This window comes from Ctenopharyngodon idella, chromosome 14 (genome assembly GCF_019924925.1).
Source record: "Ctenopharyngodon idella isolate HZGC_01 chromosome 14, HZGC01, whole genome shotgun sequence".
Lineage (NCBI taxonomy): Eukaryota > Metazoa > Chordata > Actinopteri > Cypriniformes > Xenocyprididae > Ctenopharyngodon > Ctenopharyngodon idella.
Window position 1 is genome coordinate 5,218,628 of NC_067233.1, and position 25,112 is coordinate 5,243,739.

Here is a 25,112-nt window from a genome sequence, read left to right on the forward strand (position 1 = left end):
CGCAAACCAATTTAACCTTTTTAACAGATTCATTCATTCAGAACTGACTCAAAGCATGAATCAATCACGAAACGACATCGCTGGTCCTGACAGAAAACAGAGCTAGGCCTACACTCTGACATATTCAGTAAATTAACCGAGTGAAGGATTCGTCTGAGTAGTAATTCAAACAGGTTGAGCTCGTGAGATTAAACATTAAAAGATCCGACAGGTGATGTGAATCATTTGTTAATGAAGCGAACTGTGCAGTTTGCGGTGTGTTTATTCACTAAAAAGAATCGTCTCACTCTCATAAGATTCATTCATTCGTGAATTAAACGGCACTGGTGTGCTTTTGAATCCACTTTTGAATCACTGCAGTACACAGTCTTTTTTATCTTTTCACACTAAGTTGTTCACAAAAAGGACTGAACAGCTGCGCAGGAACACAAAGCGCAAAACTGAGTGAACATGAACAACTCGTCCAAAGCGTAGATATTAATGCGCATGTGCAAGATTTTCTAGACGCGTCTGGAAAATTACCTCAGTAAAATGTTATATATCTACCGACGTCGCTATATGGACTATTTTGTTTTATTTTTTTAGAAGTGGAAGTCATACAGTACGGGTTTGGAACAACATAAAGGTAAGCAAGTGATGAAAGTATTTTCATTTTTACCTTAAACGTGCTATGATGGCTGTAATCATAAACATAACCAAAAATAAACCTCTACACTGTAAACACAGACCATCCTTAGGGCATGACTGTAAAAAATGATCTCTACCCTGAAATAGGAGGAGGGTAGACTACATGTATGTAAGAATTACATAAAAATGTTGGTGAGTACACAATTACGCCCCTCTGGCAAACAGGTCTTTTTTGGGCTTGCTGCTGATTATCACATTTATCTAGATGTCTGTGAGCACTGGGGGAAGCTAGTCCAGAAGTTTACTACCTGGCAACAACCTCTCATGGGACATCCCACACCTGCTGGGCCCCAGATGTGCTCCCTCATGTTTTTTAGGGTTCTGGCCTGCAGAGAAATCCCGCAGGGTTTTCCCATTACTGCTGAGAGAGAAAGAGAGCAGCAAAGAATATCTGCCAATATACACCCTGGGTAGTGTGCAGTGTAATGTCCATTGTGAGGTTATCTTAGTTGTTTTATTTATTAGTTGAGAGTAATTCACATCAGTGTTTATTATGGAACTGATTCATTATCGTGCTAGGGGTAATATATGGACTTTGCTTTCCGCACTGGTAAACATCAGTGACTGCCAAAAGGCTGAGTTGTAGTATTGAGCATACGGATTTAAGTAATCATTGAGAAAAAGGTCTCTAAAATGCAGAGATATAAACAGTAACGTACAGTATGCATAAAGGGCAGACCGCAGCTGGTTGTCACACATTTTTATCCCTGTGAATATTTCAAAAGGGTTGGTTAATTTTGGATTGTCAATTGCTGTATAGACACATACTGTATAGGGTCTTGAGTACAAGCATGTTATTGAACATTTCCACTAGGCCTATTTTTATTATTTATTATAATAAATATAAATATAATTTATCGTCCGATAGTGTTCTAATTGAAATAAATTGAGATGGCCACAATAATTGCACAGTTTGAATTTTAATTACATTTTGCCAAAGAGTATATGAAAAAACACTGTTATGAAGTAGTCAAAGGTTTTCCTTCAAATTAAATGTTTTTTAATATTATATTATATTATATTATATTATGTAAGCAATAAGGTATGAGAGGCTGTGCTGTGTCCCCTTCAGCTGTGACTTATTCACGATACAACACTAGCCTCGAGTACCTTATTGCTTTTAAAAAAACGATTACCACACAATCCAAATATTAAAGCCAAAAATATGTATCAATGCAACTTTCATGAAGTAAAGTTTCACTAAAAGCCTTCCTTCTGCCGGAAAAAAATAGTCCCTGACCGTGAACAGCAACAGAAGTTACATTATTACACCATTAGATGGCGGCAAAGACTGTCTTTATGAGTGTGTCAGTCAGTAGCGAAGACTTTTATATTGAAAAGACTGAACTGTTGTGAACACGGAACAAGACACAACTGACAAATGCTTTGACTAGCACTGTCAGTCATGGGAAAACTCCTTAACTGTTAAAAGGACAAGATAATACATCAGACATTTAAACAGATTTTTTTATTATGAACATAGGATTGACCTGAAGGAAAATGCTAAATCTGAATGAAATAAACTCGCTCAATCTATCTCTTTCTCACAATACTCTTCTACATAATATGGTAAGCTTCAATGAACTATATCAATTGAGAACATACAGTTCCTTAGCGGTCATAGCCTGGTTTTATTGTGAATCAGAATTGTGGATCAGAATCAAGGACAGGAACTAACCGTTTTATAAATTATATTATATTATATTATATTATATTATATTATTATAAGTAGCATTAATATGAATAATATGGGCCTATTTTATTATAATTTGCATTATATTCAATTCCAAGTAAAAAAAAAAAAAAAATGTATTAGGCTTAATAAACAACAGAATGAAATTGTTATCACAATTATAATATAACCCAAAAATAACAACCCAATAGCGGGCAACCGGGCATGTTGTCACACTATATGGGGTAAGTTGTCACAATGGAATTGATCCTCCATTAAACAGCATATTATATGCTTTTCAGGGAAATTTAAAAAGAAAAATTCACATCAGAAAATATATATATTTTTGTTTGTGTGTGTGTGTAAGTGTATGCGTGTATAGGGTTTGGTGTATAGGGTTTCATTCTTCATCTCTAACTTCAAATGCAAATTAGATATCATGTGTTAAAAATGACTGCTGTGATAGGCGTATGGATTCGGAGCCACTGCTATGCATCGTTGAATACAGATGGCCATACCACATATATGAAAACATTATGAAAACAAACCATCGAGGAAGCTCTGAATGTCATGTTTCATTTTATAATGGCACACCAGTTTGCAATGTGTTTTTGTGTGTGTCTAACAAGTATGTCATGCAGTGGTAAAAGTGGTAAGAGGTTAGCATCTGGACAGCAATGTGTTTAGGGGCCACTGAAAAAGTTAATGGTACATATTCAAAGGCTCATTAAATTTTGTCCTCTGTCCCTTTATGTATCAGTGACTAACACTCTACATGAACGGCCAAATATATATGCCATATTCTTGTTGTCTTTTTAATTTAAAAGGGAGCTTTCCATTTTTGCGGATCTTAAAACATTACAGTCCCTCCGAGCCATCTGACTCACATCTTGCTCTCTTCTGTTTTCAGTGCATATAATCTTCTATACTTGAATAACACAGACAGGTTCAGATAGACTGAGCCCAAGGTGAAATGATTTCTTAGGAGAATTTGGTGAAAATGGAGCAGTGTACTGATAACGATCAGAGGAATCGAATCGCTCGTCTGCGAAGCTTCCGTCTTGCATCTTCCGCTTGATGGGGACGGGCTCAAGTACGGTGACATGTGTTGGTGTCTGGCCCAATGTTTGCTCTATGGAGTTTCACAAGATGCTCAGAGAAACATCCAGGGCCTGTCATTTGCCGTGAATGTTGCCTACAGCGACCCAGAGGCTCTGCTTGTGTAAGACAGACATTCTGCCCAGAGGCCATTTTGCTTTCCTGGTATCCCCTCTCATTTTATCTCATTGCATGATCTGAAGTCTAATGCGTAATAAGTTGTTCTCTCAAGTTTTCTTAGTGTGAAGCTTTGTGCTTATAAGGGATGGTTTGTTTGATTCAAATTGTATTCTGTGAAGACAAAACAAAGTTCAGTTTCATCTTTGCACCACAGGCAACCCGCTGAAAGCTGCACACCTTTGAACGAACTAAATGTACAGTATAAACATCCACTGGAACAGATCAGTATGATAATATGTGTGTCATTCTTATATCAATGAACGTGATGGTTGCTCTTGCAAAACATGGTATGTGGTTGCTAGGGTGGTCTAAGTGGTTGTTTAACTGCCTAAATCAAAAGAATCCACTCCAAATTCAGCAAAAGTTTGGGTCAAGTCTATGGGATTTTTTCCACCAATTTTTAGTTTATAAAGGTAATAACACACTTCTCAGAAAAGGCAGCAGCTGTGCGCGCATAGTGGTGACAGAAAATAGTGGTAAGAAGTGGAGAAAAATGGGCAAAATCCACAGAATGAGAGAAAAATATCTTGTTGTGCCTTTGGATGTCAGAATCGGAATGCAAAAAAAAGTCTTCATTTTTATAGAATACCGTTATTGAAGATGCCCTTTGAAGCTAAACACAGACGTTTATGTTGCAAGTCACGGACTGGACAGAAGAAGCCTGCAATGATTAGTCTACTAGTAAAGCATGAATTTTGTTGTAAACCATAAGTATAATATTCACATATGCAGTTCATAGGGGACATGCATACATAGCAGTTACAGCATGAAATAACATTTAAACCTATAACATTTTACATAGATAACTTTTAAACATAGCCTATAACATTTTTATCTCACAATTCTGACTTTTTTTCTTGCATTTGCGTGTTTATATCTCCCAGTTCGGACTTTATAACTCGCAATTGTGAGTTTATATCACAATTCTGAGGGGAAAAAAGTCAGAATCGCGGGATATGAAGTTGCAATTCTTAGGAAAAAATACAGAATAACAAATATATCTCTCAATTATATTTTGCCTTCTAGAATTGTGAGATATAAACTTGGATTTGCAAGAAAAAAAGTCAGAATTGTGAACTTTTTTTTTTTTTTTGTTCTTTTATTCCGTGGCTTCCACAGACTGCTACTGCAGCACTGTAATTTTTTGCCACCAAGTCACAAAAAACGTCATCGCTGTTTGCAAACACAAAATAGGTCTATAATATTTGTTATTTCTAAGGAGGAGAAATAGATACAGTCAAGTGTTCATTTTAATGGCACAAACCGGCACAAATGAACGATACAAGTTGTTTTGTGTAAAATGGTGTAGAGAGTGCCTTCACAGCTCTTGAATTATATTTGTTATATCTGCAGAAGGAAAATAGTTACAGTGTTTGTTTTAAAGGCACAACCCGAGTACAAACAAATTGCACCGGTTTGGAGCGATTTGAATGACATGGGGTGGGGAGTGATGTCACACAACCAAAAAATTATGTTCAATATCTCAAACACCAAACCAGCATAAATGTTCATTTTTGCAGCACAAACAAATGGCATAGTTTTGGGGATTATTTCTTTTTATGGGGTGCCAACTTCACAGAGGTAGAGCTGCTTCTCAGACAGCGTACCAGTTGAGTTATCTTTTGCTGCTTCTTATCAAGCTTGAACGGACAATAACATGCAACATTATTTCAAAATGTCAGTTTTTGGTGAGTATCCTCGTAGACACAGTCTTAAATGAATTAAAAAGCCCTAAATGAACAAAGTGTTAAGAGAAAATCTGATGTGTGTCAGATCTACGTAATGTGCATCAGGTCTTACTGTAAGAGCAGCCTAATATACCTGCTGCCGTTTGTGTTATTAATGTTAATCAAAGAACAAAAGAGGAAAAAAGAATAACCCACTGCTCTTGACTAAATACCTGTAGTATATTTCTTACCTGCACTGTTTGACCAACTTGAAAACCTTAACAACCTTATTTATTAAAATATTCTTGGTATTTCAGATACACAAACTGTATCCGGTATGTAAACTTTTATTTCTTCTCCCTGGGCCACCCTGTCATCGGAAGGAAAGACTAAGAACATTAAACATATTCGGCACAATGATCTTTTTATTGCCTTTCTTAAAACACAGTATTATCGCATCAGCAAAATCCAGTATCAATCACCCTCTAATTTATATGTATTGATATATTGGTACATAAACCATTTTCAGTACATATCTATATTGAATAAAATGTCTTGAGTAATTTAAACTTGCATTTATTCTGTTTTGCAGTTGAAGTTGTGTCCCAGCCTATTTAATTAAGTATCTGAGGTCTGTGTTTTATTTTTAGATTGCACAGATTTATTCTGTATGCACATAAGGTATTAATTTTATTTTAGCAGGTCTTTAAAAAGGTCTTTAAAAGATTTAAAAAATGATTTTCAAAACCTCCACAGAAGCCCTGCTTTGGCTAAAATAATTTACTACTAACTCAGGAACTAGGACATCAGTCCACAGTCAGGAAGGCTCTTTATGCATACGGTCTGAAAATGGACTAAACAGTTTATAAATAGAAGAATTTCAGCACTGTTGATATTCAAACAGGAAGTGGATTTACCCTACAAAGAGCAACACAAGGGCACAAAGTTAAAGGAAAAAACTATGACAAAAAGTCTTTGGTGGCTGTTATGAATCTGCAGGAACCGCTTGCATGTGATAATGTCTGTGATTATGGCGCTCTGTGTGCACAGCCTTGTGTTGGAAACAAAGAATATAATGCATAGTAACTTCAAAAGCCTATCACGTCTGTGAAGCATGATTGAAGGAGTTGAAGAGTCTGGAGCTGCTGTGCTGGCTGGTTTGCAATTACTGAGTGACCAATGAATTCCAAGTCATGTGTCTGTGAGCTACAGTTCAAAAGAGCTCCTTGTCAAATAGTCAGAAAACCAACAATAGAAGAGTTTCCGCTAATTAACACAAAGTTTCACACAGCTTTGAACTATGAGGAAATTTAAGGAATAATTTACCTGTCATTATTCACTCACCCCATTCCAAACATATGCTGATATTTTCCTAAAGAAAAAACAATTTGAAGAATGTTCATGCTGCTCTTTACCATATAATTTGCATAGTGGGTAGGGCTGAAATGATTAGCCGATAATATTTTTGTTGTCGAATAGTCTTTTGATGACCTATTTGAAGGGCCTGCAATAACGCGGTTTGACCAGTGAGGCGCTGTAGCACAATACTGTAATGCAGTCCTCCTGGACCCAGTCCAATAGAAGAAGACATGGCGCTTCGGAGTGCAAACGAAACCGTAAAATGTGGGAAAGTTTAACATAACTACAAAAAAATAATGCTGTCTTGAAGGGCCACCAACTCTTACTCATTGAAACAAACACAACTGACACTGTTCTCACGCCACACGTCCATTTTCTAACGCAGTGAAAGATATATCGCAGAGCTAAGAGGACAGAGACAGCACACCGACAGATAAGACAGAGCAGGTTACTTAAAGTTTTGATATAAAACAAAGTTTCAGCTTTTAAATTCTGTCAATTCAAACAATACATGTGGTTTTGGCGCTCTTTAATGTGGCGTGACAGATCGCTGTAACACCTCAGGTCAAGTGGCACATTAACCTATTATCTCTTCCTCTTGACTTGAATGAGCATCAAAAAAGTATGTTGAAACATGTTGTATGTTGAAAAAAATACTTTAGAGAGGAAAATTTTTCAAAAAATATGCACAATATTACATATTCATATTTTTACTCTTATTAAAAAGTTATCATTACAATACCCAGACTTAATAAAAACGCAATGCCACTCATAGTTGGACTATTGATGACTTCTAAAAAATAACTGAATTGTATGACTTGTTGCAAATATGTCATTTTTAATCAAAGAAAGTTATTAGTGAATAACAATTTTCTTTTATATGTCTTCAGAAGTCTACAAGTTGTTTGGAATGACATGAGGTGTGGAAACTCTTGTATTGTCATGTTATGACAAGGAGCTCTTTTAAACTTTAGATGCCTTGACATTCCACTTGGTGAGAATAGCGAGTAACTACCTAAAAGTCACAATGTTAGTAACATTTTTTCAAAAGTGTGACATTAGCTCAATTGTACACTTTAAATAATGTACAGATTTTGCCTCTTTGTCGCCATCTCTGTTTGAAACCTGCAATTGCAGTTGTTTGCGGAATTTATAATTTTATAAGACAAAAGGTGACATGCTCGAAATTCCTGTAGAAACCCACCAGTACCACCCGAATTATAAAACATTATTACAAGCTAGGGCTGGACGATTAATCGAAAAGTAATCGAAACCGAAATTCAGAACCTCTAGCCGACGTAATTTTCCCATGTCGGTTATTTCGGTTTTTTAATCCTGTTAATACTTCCCACTTCAAAACATACTGGTGAACGCCGAGTCAACACACAGAGACGGTGCGCGAGCGGTGAGCCTTGTATCTTCACTAAACTTTGTCAGTTGTATGTGTTTTAAGGTTTGCCAGTTTGGACATTCAAGCGATTTAGACGATCAGATGTGTATTATTATATCAAGCTACAGTGCTCGCGCAGCTCCATTGTGGCACGAACACTCACAAAACGTGAAGATCGCGCGCACTGAGATGAGCAGAAACTAGTTGTCAGCGCCGTCCTGTGATTTATCGCTAAAGTAGCTTAGAAACTCAAAACTTATTATAGCATATATTTTTATACTTTTGAAGTAACTATTTACAACCCACAGCTTCACAATTAATAGAGAGACGTTATGACTAATTCACACACGCAATCGCTCTCTTTACGTACTGGTACTGTACTAATTTATCTTTATCTGATTTACAACGAGCAGAAATCTGTAAGAAATGTTACGAACCATAGATAAAATAACTGCTGAAAGTGAGCTGTTATGTCAGATCACTCTTTCAATAGGAAAAAATATCCCACCTTTAATAGTCAAGCATATTTACAGTACAGACCTTGTAAGTGGATTATGAGGTCAAAAAAAAAAAAAAAAACAACAACCCAGAAACAAAATAATAGTTCATTAATCGTAATCGAGGTAAAATGTTCAATTAATCGAGGTTTTGGTTTTAGGTCATAATCGACCAGCCCTATTACAAGCTTACCATTGTGAATCTGGCTAAGGTAAGGAGATAGTTTTGAACACTGGCTGGTTATGTACATGCTCAAAAATTTATTTTGGATAATTTTTAACCAAAAAAGGTTACGGACAGCAGCTTTAATTGGAATAGTTAAAAAATCATCACTCAGTATTTTCCCTAGAGGAACAATGAAATTGTAGATCATTTCTGACAGTCTTTATTTTTTTGTTTATTTTTAAATTAGTGCTTAATAGCAATACTGCTGTTTATCACCATGTTTTCAGTTCAGTAAATTTAGTTTAATTTTGTGCAAATTAGCTTAAAGTTTAATGCTGTCACCAAAGTTGAGATTTTCATAGCTCCTTTCCCAGTTAAATACTATGTTTGTAAACACATCATATATTCAGATTATACCACTTAACTAGATTCAGTGTAGGTCAAAAGTAGCTTGACTGTATTTGAACTGCTTTAAATTATTGCAGCTTAGAAACTGCTAGTTCCACAGTAGCTTCTGCAACACTCATTTGCTCTGTTATTCCAAAGGGAGGAGCAGCCGAATCAATGTGCAGTCTTTCTGTATCTTGTTAAGAACTTGAAGACCAAGCTTGCATCCGGTGAAGCATAGTCTTGAATGTGAATCACCTAGCTAATGACTCTTTAAGAAATCCATTGTATACACCCCACCTTGTCACACTCACTGCTTTTGCAACCTTTGATGGCTTTCACGTGTTATCTTGAAGAGTACTTGTGATTTTAAAAGCGAAATGTGGTTTTATGTCACCAAAAAAGTTAAAGGAAGCCATGCAGATGCATTGGGAGATGCTTGTACTAGTGTTCCAGTTGTCACTATCATTTCCTGCCTGCCACATACAGCCTTGGTGGTGGTTAAAACTGCCCCATGACCAGTTTTAAAATCACTGATCCCTGACACATTCCAATTCGGAATGAAGAGTCAGTCCCGATAACAGTCCCCCAGTGACATCTAACTAGTGCAGAAGTGAAGTAGTGCCACGAATGAGAAGCAATGAGCTGCTGTGGGCAGAGCTTTTTGCAAATGTCTTTGATGCATAATAATCTTTTCAATACCACAAGCTTCTGTGGAGGAGCATTTTGTAATCTGAATCTGAATACAGAACAGGCAGTTTGGCCTTTTTAATTGTAGTGATATATCTGAATTTAGAAGCACTGGTGCACGCCTTATTCATTTGGTGCCTTGGTACCCTAGAGCCACTTGAGTGTTTCATTAAATAAATCAGCGGAGCGGGATTCCTGTAGCCTCAGTTAATAAAGGAAAAGTCTAACATTGTCAGCTTTAGGATTTCAATGAATATATTTTACATATTGAACAAGCTATACAAAGATACATGTTTATGGCAAGTGCTGTGAAAAAGTTGACATTTTAAGAAAAAAAGATGTGCTTTCTGACGATTTCTACCATGAAAGCTTTTTTTCCTCTCTGTTCTTCTTCATAAATGAGCTCAAAAGGGGGTCGTAATTGTCAGAGCACAGCCCCTTTGGATCGTCTTATGATTTCATGCTTTGTTCAGTGGAAATTTGTTATGGCACTTGACCACCACCGAGGTTTCCAGCACATTCCTTTATACCACCATTTCCCCTCTGGGATTTGGCCTAGAGTGTGAGCCAACACATTTTTTAGTGGTTTAATTAACAAATCATCATGACTTCAATGGTGTTCAAAACATGGATGAATTTTTGCTCTGATGGTATATAAATACTACATGAATTTGATATGTATTCTCCCTGCATATGTGACATTCATCCTATGAAAGATTATAAAAAAAAAAAAACGTTGGGCAGTGAGGAATATCAGATGGTATCATGACAGCTTAAGTCAAGTGGGCTGTGAAAGACTGCCATCTCCAAGAATCTTCTCCCACTGGTAATCTTCCCATCTCGTCAGACTGCTGCTAAAGCCTCTTCATCCTTTTGTCATTCAGCATTACTTAAAACAGAATGAAATTTCCTTTATTTTTACCCAGACTGACACAAAGGCATGGTGCTTTTTTTTCAGTTTCCTGCTATCACATACATTTTGAAAATGGCTGCATTGGGGAAGTGATACTGACATAGTCAAGCTGTGCTAAACTACAGCATATAACCTCCTTAGGAGCCTTCTTAACAAACACTATCACGGCATACTCCCTAGATAGATCATTTTGTCCCACTTATTTAGTCTGGCGTAAAACAATTGGTCAGTGGGGCAGGAAACAGAGATTGATGTGGATACATTAAAGGATTGTAAAGATATTCTTAGGTTTATTTTAAAAATCCAGATTTTTATTTCATATTTTAGTATGTCAGCAGTCGACTCGTTCACTTGCTCACATTGATTTTGTGAAGCGCAGATGGTTTAGGAGACTATGCACCTCTCAAGGGCCTCCAGTGTTTATTATCCTGCATTACGATTGATTCTTAAAGGTGAAGGGTGAATTTTTCCCCAAACGAAATTGCAAAAATAATGACAGGCTTCACTAACACTCTCCTGTTTACCATTGTTTGGACAAACAGTTATATAAAATAAAATTAAAGTTTAGTATTACAAACAATGGATTAAGAATTTGATAGCACTGACAGTATTTATATTCATATGGAGATTGGTATTCAATATTCATGCAAAGCTCTTGGTGAATTTTTGAGAGGGCTTCATACATGTGACCCCTTTCTGGAGGTCTGAATTCTCACAGCATGCATCTAAATAATTGGAATTCTGTTTGTTGGTAAAAAAAAAAAAAAAAAAAGAAGAAGAAGATGATACTTGGTTAATTTCCCAGAAGTCATTGTAGGCTCTGTACAAAATCAGATCGAATTATGTGGGGCTTAAATAAAACATACATATTCTAATTCATTCCTGGTCCACAATAGGCTATCAGCAGCTACTTAATGTGTAGTGTAATTTTATTTTTTTTTCCAGTTTATATTGGTATTTCTTCGATCATTAAAGTTGCAAATGTTTACAATTTAATTTGGAACCGCAATAAAAAAAGTGTGGTTTCACTTTCATCCATCTTTCTACATCAGCATTCCATCTAAAAGTAATGCATTTCAAACATTAAACAGAAAAGTACTTTCTTCAAACGACTCAATGCTTACAGAACTATGCTTCATGCTGCCATTCTAATGGAGAATTTTACTTGAAACTTTTCAAAAAAAAAAAAAAAAAATAGAGGGAAAAAAAAGGCATGAAAGTGAAAGCTGTTTTGCTTCACAGGCTGCTGCTCTCGTGGGTTTACTGAGACATACGCATGCTGCTTTTTTGTCCGCTGAAATCTTGCGTGGGCCTCCATCATTATAGTTGACATGTGATGTGATGTAAAACAAGCAAATAATTTGCACCACTGTCTCTCTAGTTCGCAGAGAATCTGAGATTAAAGCGCATCCAGCTGGTGGATTCAGGAAAGCAACTTTCTTAATTGTTTGATTTTTAGAGAAGTGGGGCTTCTGGCTCAAGCTCAGTGTGTATTCGTGTGTGTGTGCACACGTGTGTGCGTTTGGGGCTGAAGTTGGAGGTGGATGTGGAGGGGGTGCGGAGGAGGTTGTTCTAAGGTGAAGAAACATACTAACAACAGATGGCATGCAAGGTTTGTGCATTTGACTCCCTTGATCTCTTGTCTAAAAGTTTGATTGGCTCATTATTTACTCTTCTTACTGCAGAGATGATCAAATGAGCTTTCTTGAATGTTTTATTGCATTTTGCTCATTATTGTCACATAGCCACAATCTTAAAAAGGGACAAAACAAATCATAGGCAGCCCATAGTCCGTGTTAGGAACATTATCAACAAGATTATGAAAAAAAAAAGATACTGTATGCTAGATGTATAATGTTGTCTGCCATAAACCCCATGAACTGTTTTTTTTGTCCATGTCTGTTATGCTAGTGCATTCCTAACCATTGACATTGAAGTTCACTTTTAGCACGTCTTTGGTCTCCATGAATTTCTCCGTTTTAACTTAGAGTCACTACCTTTTTTATGCCACATGTCCAGGTCCTGGACTTTTACATGGGCAATTCCCTTGGAGCAACCTATATGAGGTGCTTCGCTCAAGGGTACAATGGTGGCTCATGGCTATCCTTGAAGGTATCAGGTCAGGATCTTTCCAGGTAACAAACACTGAGCCTTGTCATACCGCCATGCTTATATGGAAATGTGCTCTCATTATTTGGATGCAATAGTTCCTACATGCATTTGCGTGCATGCATTTGACTAGGTTTTACAGAAAACTAAAAATGTCCACAACCAAAAACAGAAACAGCAAAGTCTACTCCGATCAGTCTGCAAAGATAGCCAAACAATAAAGCATATTGGACACGATTGCCAAACCTGAAAGAGAATGATAACCAGATCCTGGGCCTTTTTAATAATGCCTGGATAAAATGTCAATAGACATTAGGTAATTTCATCATGAATGCTTTTATTAAATTTGTGTAAAAGCCACTGTGGTTTCAATGCCAAGATTTTATATGAACAAAAGTCCTTGGGGAAACAGGATAATCTCATTTCTATCTTCACGTGTTAAAATCTTGCCTTTAGTCTCGCTGTCATTGACGCTGGTGTTTGTTAACTTTAGCTTTTAAAAACGTACATTACTTAATAGCAGTGTCTTTTGTTGGGAATGATGTATGTGTGAATCATACCAGGTATTATAATTTATATAAAATGTACATTTATATATTTTAAATATCACTAAATCTTATAAACTTATATTCATAAGAATGAAACACTCAGATATGATGTTGCTCAAGGTTGTGCTGTAAAAGTTCAACCTGCTTAACTTTAACCAGTGTCTGAATAAAATGCAGTTAAAGTTGAATGTCTTTGCCAATTTGTTCACTTCATTAATTAACTTCCATAATTTCACTTCATTAATTAATATGATTTATAAGATTATTGGAGAAAAAGGAAACTAATTTTTTTAAAAGCATATTTTTCCTGAATTATTACTGTAAAATCAAATAAAAACAAATTCATAGTTGCCATCTTAAAACCATAAAAATGCTAATCTGACACAATAAACAATGCTGTTCATTTTCATTACAGTAAAAATTATGGAATTTAATAAAAACAGGCTACATCTTAGCAATCACTTGAACGGAGGAAGAGTCATATTTGCTTATGCTCAAAACAACATTCATGTGATTATTGATCAACTTTAATTATAGGTTCCTTGGAGTCTTCCAGTGTGTTTACCACAACCACACTTAACCATAATATCAAACGTCACGGGGGAACCTTAAACACTTAAGTGTGATCATTTGTTTTCAGAGAGGAAGCTATTGTGCCTAAATGGCAGTGCCTTGTTTTCATGCCTATGATGGATGTGTGCACATCTGCTTCCACAGGTCCACTTCTCCCTACGTATCTCTAACACTTTTATATAGGCTCCAGTACAGCCATTTACTCTCCTTCTTGCAAGCTTTAAAGTGGATATTAAGCTTAAATATGAACTATTGTAGTACACTCTTAAAAATAAAGGTCCTTTATTGTCATCTATAATTTCATGAAGAACCTTTAAAGGTGCAGTAAGTGATTTCTGAGAAACACTGTTGAAAGTGGATCGGACCGAGCAGCACAACACACTTGTAGCCAATCAGCAGTAGGGGGTGTGTCCACTCATGATGGGGGAGGAGAGAGTGTGAGCAAGAGGGAGATTTGAAGAAAGACTGTAGAAAGAGAGATGGCTGAAAGACATTACAAAAGAGAAAAGGTCAAAGGAATATCACTGGAAAAAGAAGAGTTATGATCAGGCAAGAGCTTTAGGACCCGTCTTAATATTAGAAAAGCTTTCCAGCGCTGGGAAGACTTAAAGGCACAGCATGTTTTTTTCTGCCGCTAGGGGTCGCTAAACTCTTCAAAACAATAACAAAGGCGTAGATTGATGACGCAGTGAATGAGCGTGGAATCATGGAACTTGTCGTCATGCTGATGGATCTAATAATGTTTATGGCGAAGTAATGTTTATGGATGAGTTAATGCATTCATGTTTTTTAACGTGACTGTGGTATAAAGCAGGGCGTGGCCGAGAATCGCGGGTGCGATTGCTAATGAGAGACCGATATCAGTGCCACACACGAGTCCTGGGTGATATAAAGGAATGAGGACATTTCATTCTTCCAAACTGCTCGCAAGTGCTGAAATACTACTCATACAGGTTATTTGATTAATTAAAATTGTGAGGTAATGTTATTCTACGTATTAGTTTGTTGGCTGTATGAGACGAACAGTAAGCTAGATCAACATTAGAATATTATACTGATGATATTCTAATATTTCATCATGTTGAGCATAACACTGATTAGTCTTATGTAGCCTACATTTGCTTACCTTGTCTAATAATGTGCAAGAGCGGCGTCTATGTGAAGTCAAAGTTGTCCCAAAGCTCTCACCATCTTGGAAACGCTACGCCGATATTGATCCTCATTTTATTTTTCCTTTTTTTGCTGTTTCACAGAACCAAGATATGCTGTTGTTGTAATGTTAGCTATAGTAAAAGGACAATTTTGAGTGTTATTGTTTGTCTGGAGCTGGTGTGCTGCTGGAGACTAACAACCAACTCTTTCTTGTATATTCCCTTGTGTACTGTATGTTTATTTATTGTTCTTCCTTTGTCATTTGTTCGCCACCTTCCCTTTTTTTTTTTTCGCAAAGCATTATTTTGCTTCGCTTCAGCTATGATAAAGGGACGTCCACTCTTGCATTGCATGTTCGTGCATTTTGTGGGCGGAGCAATGAAGGGAGGGAGGGGTGTGTTTGTTTGAGAATATCAACAGTGTTTCTCAGAAATTGCTTACTGTGCCTTTAACACCTATGGAAGCTTTCCATTCACAAAAGGTTATTTATAGTAAAAAACAAACAAACAAAAAAGTTCTCTGAATCATTAAAATGTGCTTCACGCTAAGAAAAAAAATGTTCTTTTAAGAACTGTTCACTGAAAGGTTCTTTGGGGAACCCTAAAAAGTTCTTCTATGGACTCAATCCTCCTTTAGGAAAATTTATTTTTTAGAGTGTAAAGTGCACATGGAAAAATCATATAATATTCAGCAAATATAATGTGATTTACTTGCAGAACATTAATTTTACTTGTTTCATTGTTCTTTTATAACCTTTGCCTGTACGTTCATAACAGTAACTCAAAAATCGTATTGGAGGATTTGTTATTGAGATGTTTATGGCCATTCATGGTGTTATTTATTGATTCATTTGAACATCTTTCATGTACTATAAATACGAGCCATACCTGAACCTTGGGGACATCTGGTGCACGCCAGCCCAGTCTCAGTGAAGGAGACATGTGATGCTGGATTTATGGCAGCAATGATAAGGCACAATAAGCATCAGTACACCTCATCAAGCACTGCCAGTACAGCTCTGTGCTTGTGCCCGTCCTCTTGGCCACCCACTAGAAAGATGATGTTCTGGCAACGAGGAGACAGATCCTCCGTCTCAGCTACCAATAAAATGTAGCTTTTAAGCATCAGTTTGAATCCAGATCAAATTAAAGCCGTTGATTTATTTTCTCTACCATCGTTGGTATCCATCGCCTTCTACATATTTTGAGTTCTCAAACCACAAAATAACCTACTTTAATATTCCTACGGAATATAACAACAGCGGCACACCCAAGGAAAAAGTCAACAGGAAGACATGCTCCTGAAAATGGCCCATAACTCTATTAGTATCTAACTGGAACAGGAAATTAAATACATGAAAAATCTGTACCATTCTGCTGTCTTCTTCTTGAGTGCTATTCAATCCGAATATCCTGTCCTAATGCTGTACTGCATGCTCTTCAAGATCAGCTCTCGTCCTATTACAATAAACTTTAGATGAAATGGCTTTATTTTGTTTGTTTCATATAACTTTTTCTTTATCATCATTATTTATTTTTCTTTTTTTTTTCAGTAGGCCAAATTAAGTTCATCAATACCTTTGTTTTTTTGTAGTGCTTAGTGGAATGACAATGAAAGAAGAAAACAAAGATGAACAATGTGAAACAAGAATATAGAGGGCTGTGCAACAATGACAACTAGTTCTCTAGGGCACCCACTCGTTTCTTGAGTGCTTTGTTTGCATGGCATGTTTCTATGGCAACACATTTTATGCTATGATGATCCTTGTCCAAGTGCCTTTAGCCTGAAGTTATATGTGACTGAAAGACTGAAAAAACAATGCTCTTACGTTGTATTTGTATTTCTTAATTATTGTTTGTGCAATGCATTTCAAAACCAAAGTCTCAAAAGAAAGTTTTACAATTCTTGTTTTAACAAAAACAAGAATTCTTTGGCTTTATTTATTTATGATTTACTTTTATTGTTCTTTTATTATTTGTTTTTTTTTTTATATACTACCATTCAAAAGGATTGTTTGAAAGAGACAGAGACTTTTACATTGTTAAAAACTTCTGTTTAAAAAAAAATGCTGTTCTTTTGAACTTTCTATTCATCAAAGAATCCTCAAAGAAACAAAACTGTTTCCAACATTGATAATAATAAAAAAACTACTGTGTACTTACATTTACATTAATCATTTGATACAATGCACTTATTGTGTACATGCATGTTTTTATATAGTACTTTAATTAATTTCTGTAATTACATATATAATTAGACCCTTACACCTTAACCCACCCATAAACCAACCCATATCACCAAACCTGTACTAACCTTACCCGTATCCCACCTCAATAGCAGCAAAAGTGTTTTGCAATACAATATGAACACAATAAGTACATTGTACAAGTACATTTTTTGATGCAAGTACATAGTAGTTAAGGCCACCTAATATAAAGTGGGACCAAAAATGTTTCTTCTTCCAAATGAGCATACTAGAATGATTTCTGAATATCAAATGCATATTAAAATTTCAACTATAAAAATAAATGTGGCCATGGTGAGTATAAGAGACTTTTAGAAACATTAAAGTGCACCTATTATGCCTCCTTTTTCAAGATGTAATTTAAGTGTCCACAGAATGTGTCTGAGAAGTCTCAGCTCAAAATACCCCACAGATCATTTATTATACCATGTAATACCCATTTTTGAGTGTATGCAAAAACATACTGTTTCCGTGCATGCGTCTTTAAATGCAAATGAGCTGCTGCTCCCCACCCTCTTTCCAGGAAAGCAATTCCTTCAACAGATCCTGCATGCATCGCATCGGATACATCTCCTTGGTTTTCATTATCATCTATATCGCAATCATGCTCACGGACATTGCAGTTCTTCTTCATCATGAAACGTTATTATATGCTTGCGTTTTAAAAGGTTAATTCACCCAAAAATGAAATTTCTGTCATTAAGTACTCACCCTTATGTCGTTCCACACCTGTAAGACCTTCATTCAACTTTGGAACACAAATTAAGATATTTTTGATGAAATCCAAAGGGGTATCTGATCCACACATAGTGTCATTGCACCTTTTGACGTCCAGAAAGGTAGTAAAAACATGGTTAAAATAGTCAATGTGACTACAGTGGTTCACAACTTTATTCAACAATTTGAACTGTTGTCATATGTAGTAAACTCAGTGCAGCCTTCCTTGTTTACATCCAAACGCCAACTCCGTATTGGCCAAAGCTGAACATGTGAGCAGCACGATGCATGCATGTGATGCTGACACAGGATCCGGCCAATAATCTGGCCAATAAGCTGGCATTCGGATGTAAACAAGGAAGCCTGCACTGAGTTCACTATGTATGACAACGGTTCAGATTGTTGAATAAAGTCATTATTTTTGTTTTGTTTTTGCGCACAAAAAGTATTCTCGTCGCTTCATAACATTAAGGTTGAACCACTGTAGTCATGTTGACTATTTTAACCATGTTTTTAACTACCTTTCTGGACGTCAAATGGTGCAGTGACGTTGCTGCCTATGTGTGGATCAGATACCCTCGGATTTCATCAAAAATATCTTAATTTGTTATATTCTGTATACATATATAATTATTTGGGTTGTATTGTAAATTATCAGATATATATCTGAGCACAGGTGCAGTCAAACCATAGCACCTCTAGACCAGAGGAGCATTAAGTGCTTTGCCGAAGGGCAAACTAGCAGCGGTCACAGGAAGGGCCTAAAGCGTAATTTAAACCTGAATCTTCCAGGGCACGGTATACAGCTGTTCCCACTGAGCCACCTGCCCCTACAGTACATGAGAACCTGAAAACATATAAAAGTCGATTAACTGTAATGCCACTGACGGATGATTGACAAGGTGAGTTCAGTGTTCAGTGAGGAGGCCATCTTCCTAGATAAAGCTCAGTCCCGGCTCTTGCACTCCTGTGTGCCCTATGTTCACCTGTAAGCCATTGTGGTGCAGGATAGGAAGTCGTGAATTTGTGATGCATAGCCTATAAAGCTTAGTAGAAGAAATGGTGGATTCACCTACTCTCTCCAGTCATCTTTAGCCTGCCTATTGCCAAGCATAGCCAAGAGGAAGAGGTACAAAAAAATACAGCTTGTAATATGTGATGAAAAGCATCTGATGCTTATTGGGCTTAAATTGTGTTTGACCATGAATAAATCCACCTGTTTCTCCTGAAATGGTTTACTAAAAATCAGTATGGCTCTCCATGTAAGCAATGACCACCTGGCCTCATGTCTCTGAACCCACTTCCCTCTCTGACTGACTGATTTGTCCGCCCAGGCACAACATGGACACCACGTTCCCTGGACATTCACACAATCCAACCTGAACATTTCTTCTGCTTTTCACTTTTTATTTCTTTGAGAAGCATCACACTAATCCCAAAGTGTCAGTCTTCTCTCTGTCTCACATATATATATATATATATATATATATATATATATATATATATAATATAGACGATATGTGGTCTAAAGAAAACACACCACATGCATTGTAACATTACATATAACATTTACATATAATATATTATTTTGCTAATAAAATGGATCAAATGCATGAGTAGTATTTTTATTTTGCGGTTAGAACACTATAGGAAACAATGGATGCATTGTTTTTACTTTTGCTCTGGCACTTTTGTCTTTTACATTTTACCCTTCTTCTTAACTGCCATGCAACACGTCTTCACACATCTTAACATGTCAAATTAGAGGTGCCATAAATGTCCGTCATTATCACAATCACCATTTTAGTTCATTTCGAAATTGATATCACACAAAACAATTAACTAAATAGATTCATCTTGCATTCACGCATTTAAAAATACATTGACGGTGTAAAAACTATATATGGAGAACAGATTCAACAACATAAAGCACTTGAGACCATCACATAACATATGTATTTAAATGATATGAAATGATGCAAAGTAAACAAATGTTAAAAAAAAAACAGAATTATTTGTATCTTCTTTTTACTCTGCAATGGAGCCAACATAATTGCATATCTCAGAGCAAAATGAGCCAGTGAATTAGCATTTTTACTTTCACATCTAGCACTGATTTTAGTACATGTACCATATCACAAAATGGCTTTTTTTTCTGGTGTCATCAGGTGGAGTCAGTTTTAAAAAGGCCAATAATGTCTAACGACAGCACTTTAGCATAGCAGGATTTTTAATGAGTCTTTTGCTTGCGGATATCTCTCGATTTGTCATGGCGCTTTCAAGAATTTCAGACTGTATTATAATCTTTCATATAAGAGCTTTAAAATCAATGGTGCATACACTAGCCATTTACTACTGGTCCTCATTAAACCTTTGTATGGCTTGAGCTAGTGTTTCAGTGAAGCATTTACTCTAAAAATCAAGTTCTGAAGAAGTGGAGAGCCAGTTTTTGCAGTACACTCCAATCTCGATCACCTTGGTTATGTCTGAATTATTGCAGCATGCTGATTTATTATAACCATCAGACGTGAGGTGACAAAGCCAAATCTTCATTAATTAAAAACCGAAAGGTGTCTGAGAGGTGTAACAGATGTGTTTTAACAATGGCAACTACGGCAGCACGGAACGGCCAAGTGACAAATAGCCACTCTGTTTGTTGAGTCCGTATCTATGTGTGTCCCCTAGGTGACAGCTTTATGTGTCTGGGTGATCTGTTTCGCTTTGGAGAATGTGAATCTGTTATTTTTATTCGAGACAAAACCAAGCCATGGTTACTATTTACATGGAAAGCAGTAATGGTAATGCTAGAGACAAAGGGTTCTTTGTTTGAGCCTGTAAATCACTGCATTGCTTTTAATGTTATGAATATTTATGACTATAATTTTTACCAATTAATATGCTAGTGGTGAACATGATTTCAGCAGGTACATGTTCCTGTACAACATCTTAGTTGATCCTGGATCAACATTCCAATCACCCAATCAGATTTGAGTTTACAGTTTATGTCAAGTTCAGGCTTACATGCAGGGTTAGGTGCTTCTACATCAGTGTTATTCACCTATCATTACCTTCTGATTTTAGGGATAACGTATGGGTAGTGATAGGGATAGGACTACATTTTCAGACAGATATGTTGTTCCAGGATCAAAAAAAATATGTCTTACTTGGCAACATCAGGGTGACCATATGCCAGTGTTCTTTTATGTGCTATTAGAACTTGCATTTTATTCTCTCTTTCGCAGTTCAGATACAAGATAATTAAGCGCACAGTAACGTTACCTGTGGCACCCATTAACAGACGGTGTCGATTTTCCTTGATGATCACCTTTACCTCAGAGCCCACAGAAAGCATCTCACACCAAATAATAGTTCTTTAATGACACTAGTGACTGTATGGACTGCTGTAATTAGAGGTGGCACATTCTCTGAAAATGAAATTAGACATTATCACATCATAGCTGAAAAACCTGCTCATCAATTACCCTAAAGACCTGCGTGTATGTACTATATACTTGAAAATACCAGTACATGTTTCAATGATTGTTTTATAATTAATTTCTGTGCAGTTAAATTGTTCCTAACATGATAAAAATTAGATTTTCCATTTCATTCATATGGCTTTAAAGGGGGTAGTTCACCCAAAAATGAAAATTCAGTCATTAATTACTCACCCTCATGTCGTTCCAAACCTGTAAGACTTTCGTTCATCTTCAGAACACAAATTAAGATATTTTTGATAAAATCTGATGGCTGCATTGACAGCAAGATAATTAACACTTTTAATGCCCAGAAAGGTACTAAAAACATATTTAAAACAGTTCATGTCATGTGACTACAGTGGTTCAACCTTAATGTTATGAAGTGACGAGAATACTTTTTGTGCGCCAAAAAAACAAAATAATGACTTTATTCAACAATATCTAGTGATGGGTGATTTCAAAACACTGCTTCACGAAGCTTTACGAATCTTTTGTTTCGAATCAGTGGTTCGGAGCGCGTATCAAACTGCCAAAGTCACGTGATTTCAGTAAACGAGGCTTTGTTACGTCATAAGTGTTTCAAAACGTTTCAAAATTTCGATGGTTCACGTGACTTTGGCAGTTTGATACGTGCTCCGAACCACTGATTCAAAACAAAAGATTTGTAAAGCTTCGAAGCTTCATGAAGCAGTGTTTTGAAATCGCCCATCACTAGATATTGTTGAATAAAGTCGTTATTTTGTTTTTTGGAGCACAAAAAGTATTCTCGTCACTTCATAACATTAAGGTTGAACCACTGTAGTCACATAAACTGTTTTAAATACATCTTTAGTAGCTTTCTGGGCATTGAAAGTGTTAATTATCTCGCTATTAATGCAGGCCTCACTGAGCCATCGGATTTTATCAAAAAATATCTTAATTTGTGTTCCGAAGATGAACGAAGGTCTTACGGGTGTGGAACGACATGAGGGTGAGTAATTAATGACAGAATTTTCATTTTTGGGTGAACTAACCCTTTAATTTTTAAGATTATTTTATGTTGTGGGTAAGAGCACTAATTTTTGATATGTGTCGTGCTACAGACTGATCTTTGGTGTACCTGCTGTTCCATCATTAAATGGCAATATATCTCTGCTCAAGTGGAGCAGAAGTAGTCAATATCACCTTGTGCACCATGTAGAGTTTAAGCTCAGATTTGCTGGTAGCCATCAGCAGATGAACTGGCCCTCCAAGGACTAGCTCATCATCCACAGCTCAGGCACTGAGGCAGAGAGACAACAAGATTTCTGATTGCTTTCAAAATAGCTGTTGTGTCATTATATATTTTGAGAATCAGGCTTCTGAAACGAGTGGGCTAATTGTACACAGACCAAGTGTTAGGACTTGATGATTTAGTGTTCTGTTTAAACATTTTTAAAATATTATGTGCTATGTTGGGCATAATTAAGAAGTGCACAATTCAAGTTCACTTGGTTATGATGAACTTTCACTGTTGTTTTGTTTTGGTGTTTTTGTAAAATATACAACACTTAAATATAGGAATTAGTTTTCAACCAGCATTTTTTTGACCCACACATACTAAGATATATATATATATATATATATATATATATATATATATATACTACTTTATTCTTATATTTTAGGTTTTTTTTTTTTTTTTTGCCCCTGTAAAGTCATTACATAATTCATAGACTGCACAACAACAAAAGTCAAAACTAGCCAAATATATTTGTCTGAGCAAACATTTTCATATTGGAGAGTGTTGCTGGTTTGTTTGCAAGCTTCCAGTGTGCATCATAGCATGAATAAATGATGTGGATACTGCTATTTACTGTCAGTTACACATTTAGTAATGTTGTGTGGTGATGTTAAGAGTTCATCTACTCTTAATGATGTTTGTCACTAGTTTGAGGTTTGTATTTTAAGAGTTGAGTTTGTGCATCTATATAAAACTGATGAACAGAACATCTTTGCTTTGCACAATATTTTTTCTTCAGAGGTTAAAAAGTAGTGGCTTTAAGTTTTTAAGTTCTGCTTTAAAGAGATAGTTCACTGAAAAATGAAAATTCTGTGATTAATTACTCACCCTTAAGTCATTCCGCACGTCAAGCAAACATGCTTGGGCTTCCGTTTACCACAACTGATGTGTGAGTTGATGAATACTTATATGCGAATATAAGCCTAAATTAAATCTGTTCATCATATAAAGCGATGGTTTATCATATAAAGTCTCTTCAGAAAATTTGGACTAAACCGCTGAATTCATATGGATTAGTTTTACAATCTCTTTATTTCTTTTCGAAGCGTCAAAGTCGTAGTTGCGTAGACTGTCAACGGAGGGCCAGAAAGCTCTCAGATTTCATCAAAAAGATCTTCTTTTGTGTTCTGAAGATGAACGAAAGTCTTGCGGGTTTGGAACGACATGAGGGTGACAGAATTTTATTTTTTTGGTGAACTATCCCTTTAAGAGTCACATAAAACGTGTAAAGTAATGACAACAAAATGAAATATTATTGCGTTAATGCTAATTTATCAGTAATTTTTTGGCCTGGTTTCACAGACAGGGTTTAAATGAAAAGTTGCTTTCAGTTAAGATGGCTCAAACATGCATTTTAGTCTGGGACTTGGCTTAAGCCTCTTCTGTGAAACCGGGCATTTATTATTTATGTCAGTAACTGAGAGCTGACTTTACAATGAGACTCAAAAATCACAGTGAGGAGAAATCCTTGTGGGCTATATTTTCACACCATTTCTCAAATGCTTGACATAATTAAGAATTCACATTCATATGACATAGTCTGGACTGGTTAAGATGTCCTCAATCAAAGCTTGATTTAATTAGCATGTGGCTTTATCTAGGGTTAAACAGAAATGCATTATATGCATATTCAATTAGACGGATAAAAGTCAAAGCCGCACAATGGGGTTGCTGGTGGTAACTGTGCCGCAGGGCTCCGCTGGTCCTGCTTACATGTCAGGGATGATTCCCAGCAATGAACATCATGGTGAATTTTTGTCTCCTAAATCTCAAGACGTCTCCTCCAGGACATATTAATATAATAGGCCATATTCGTTTAGCTAATCAGAGCATGCACGGACATTCACTTGGAAAGGCAAATGGTGCTATTCAACGAAGACTTGCATTCAGTATGAAATAAATCAAGGATGAATTTTTCCTCTTTTTGGCTTATTGCACTGCTCGCTCATGAGACACACAGTCTCTTTTTTTACTTTGATAAACTGCTGATAATGGCAGTTTTATGGTCAATTAAATTTTCAACAAACACATTGCCTGAAGTAATGTTTAAGGTGACTAAAATGCAGACACAGTACATACATCTTTTTTTGCTTACTCAAATAAAAGAAATTAGTTTGGATGTTGTGCATTAATTTTTCATTACTGATGCAGATAATTCCACAAGATCGTATTATATTTCTGTACAGTTTTCTTTGCTGGTATTGACCGAAAGTGAAAACAATCTCTGTACTGCATTGATCAAACCGTGAGGTCTGGAACCGCCTCAGGACCCTCGGATCTCCTCCTCACTCTGTGGAGATGACATTAGTGCTGACATCCCCC

General features: G+C 36.3%; 1 long non-coding RNA gene across 1 annotated transcript in view; it reads left to right on the top strand.

Moving 5' to 3' along the window:
• Positions 1–312: 312 nt before the first annotated feature.
• LOC127494353 (uncharacterized) overlaps positions 313–25,112 on the top strand; it is a 55,825-nt gene continuing 31,025 nt past the window's right edge. The window contains exon 1 of the long non-coding RNA XR_007924852.1: positions 313–625. This is a non-coding gene — a long non-coding RNA (uncharacterized LOC127494353). The remainder of the gene's footprint in view (positions 626–25,112) is intronic.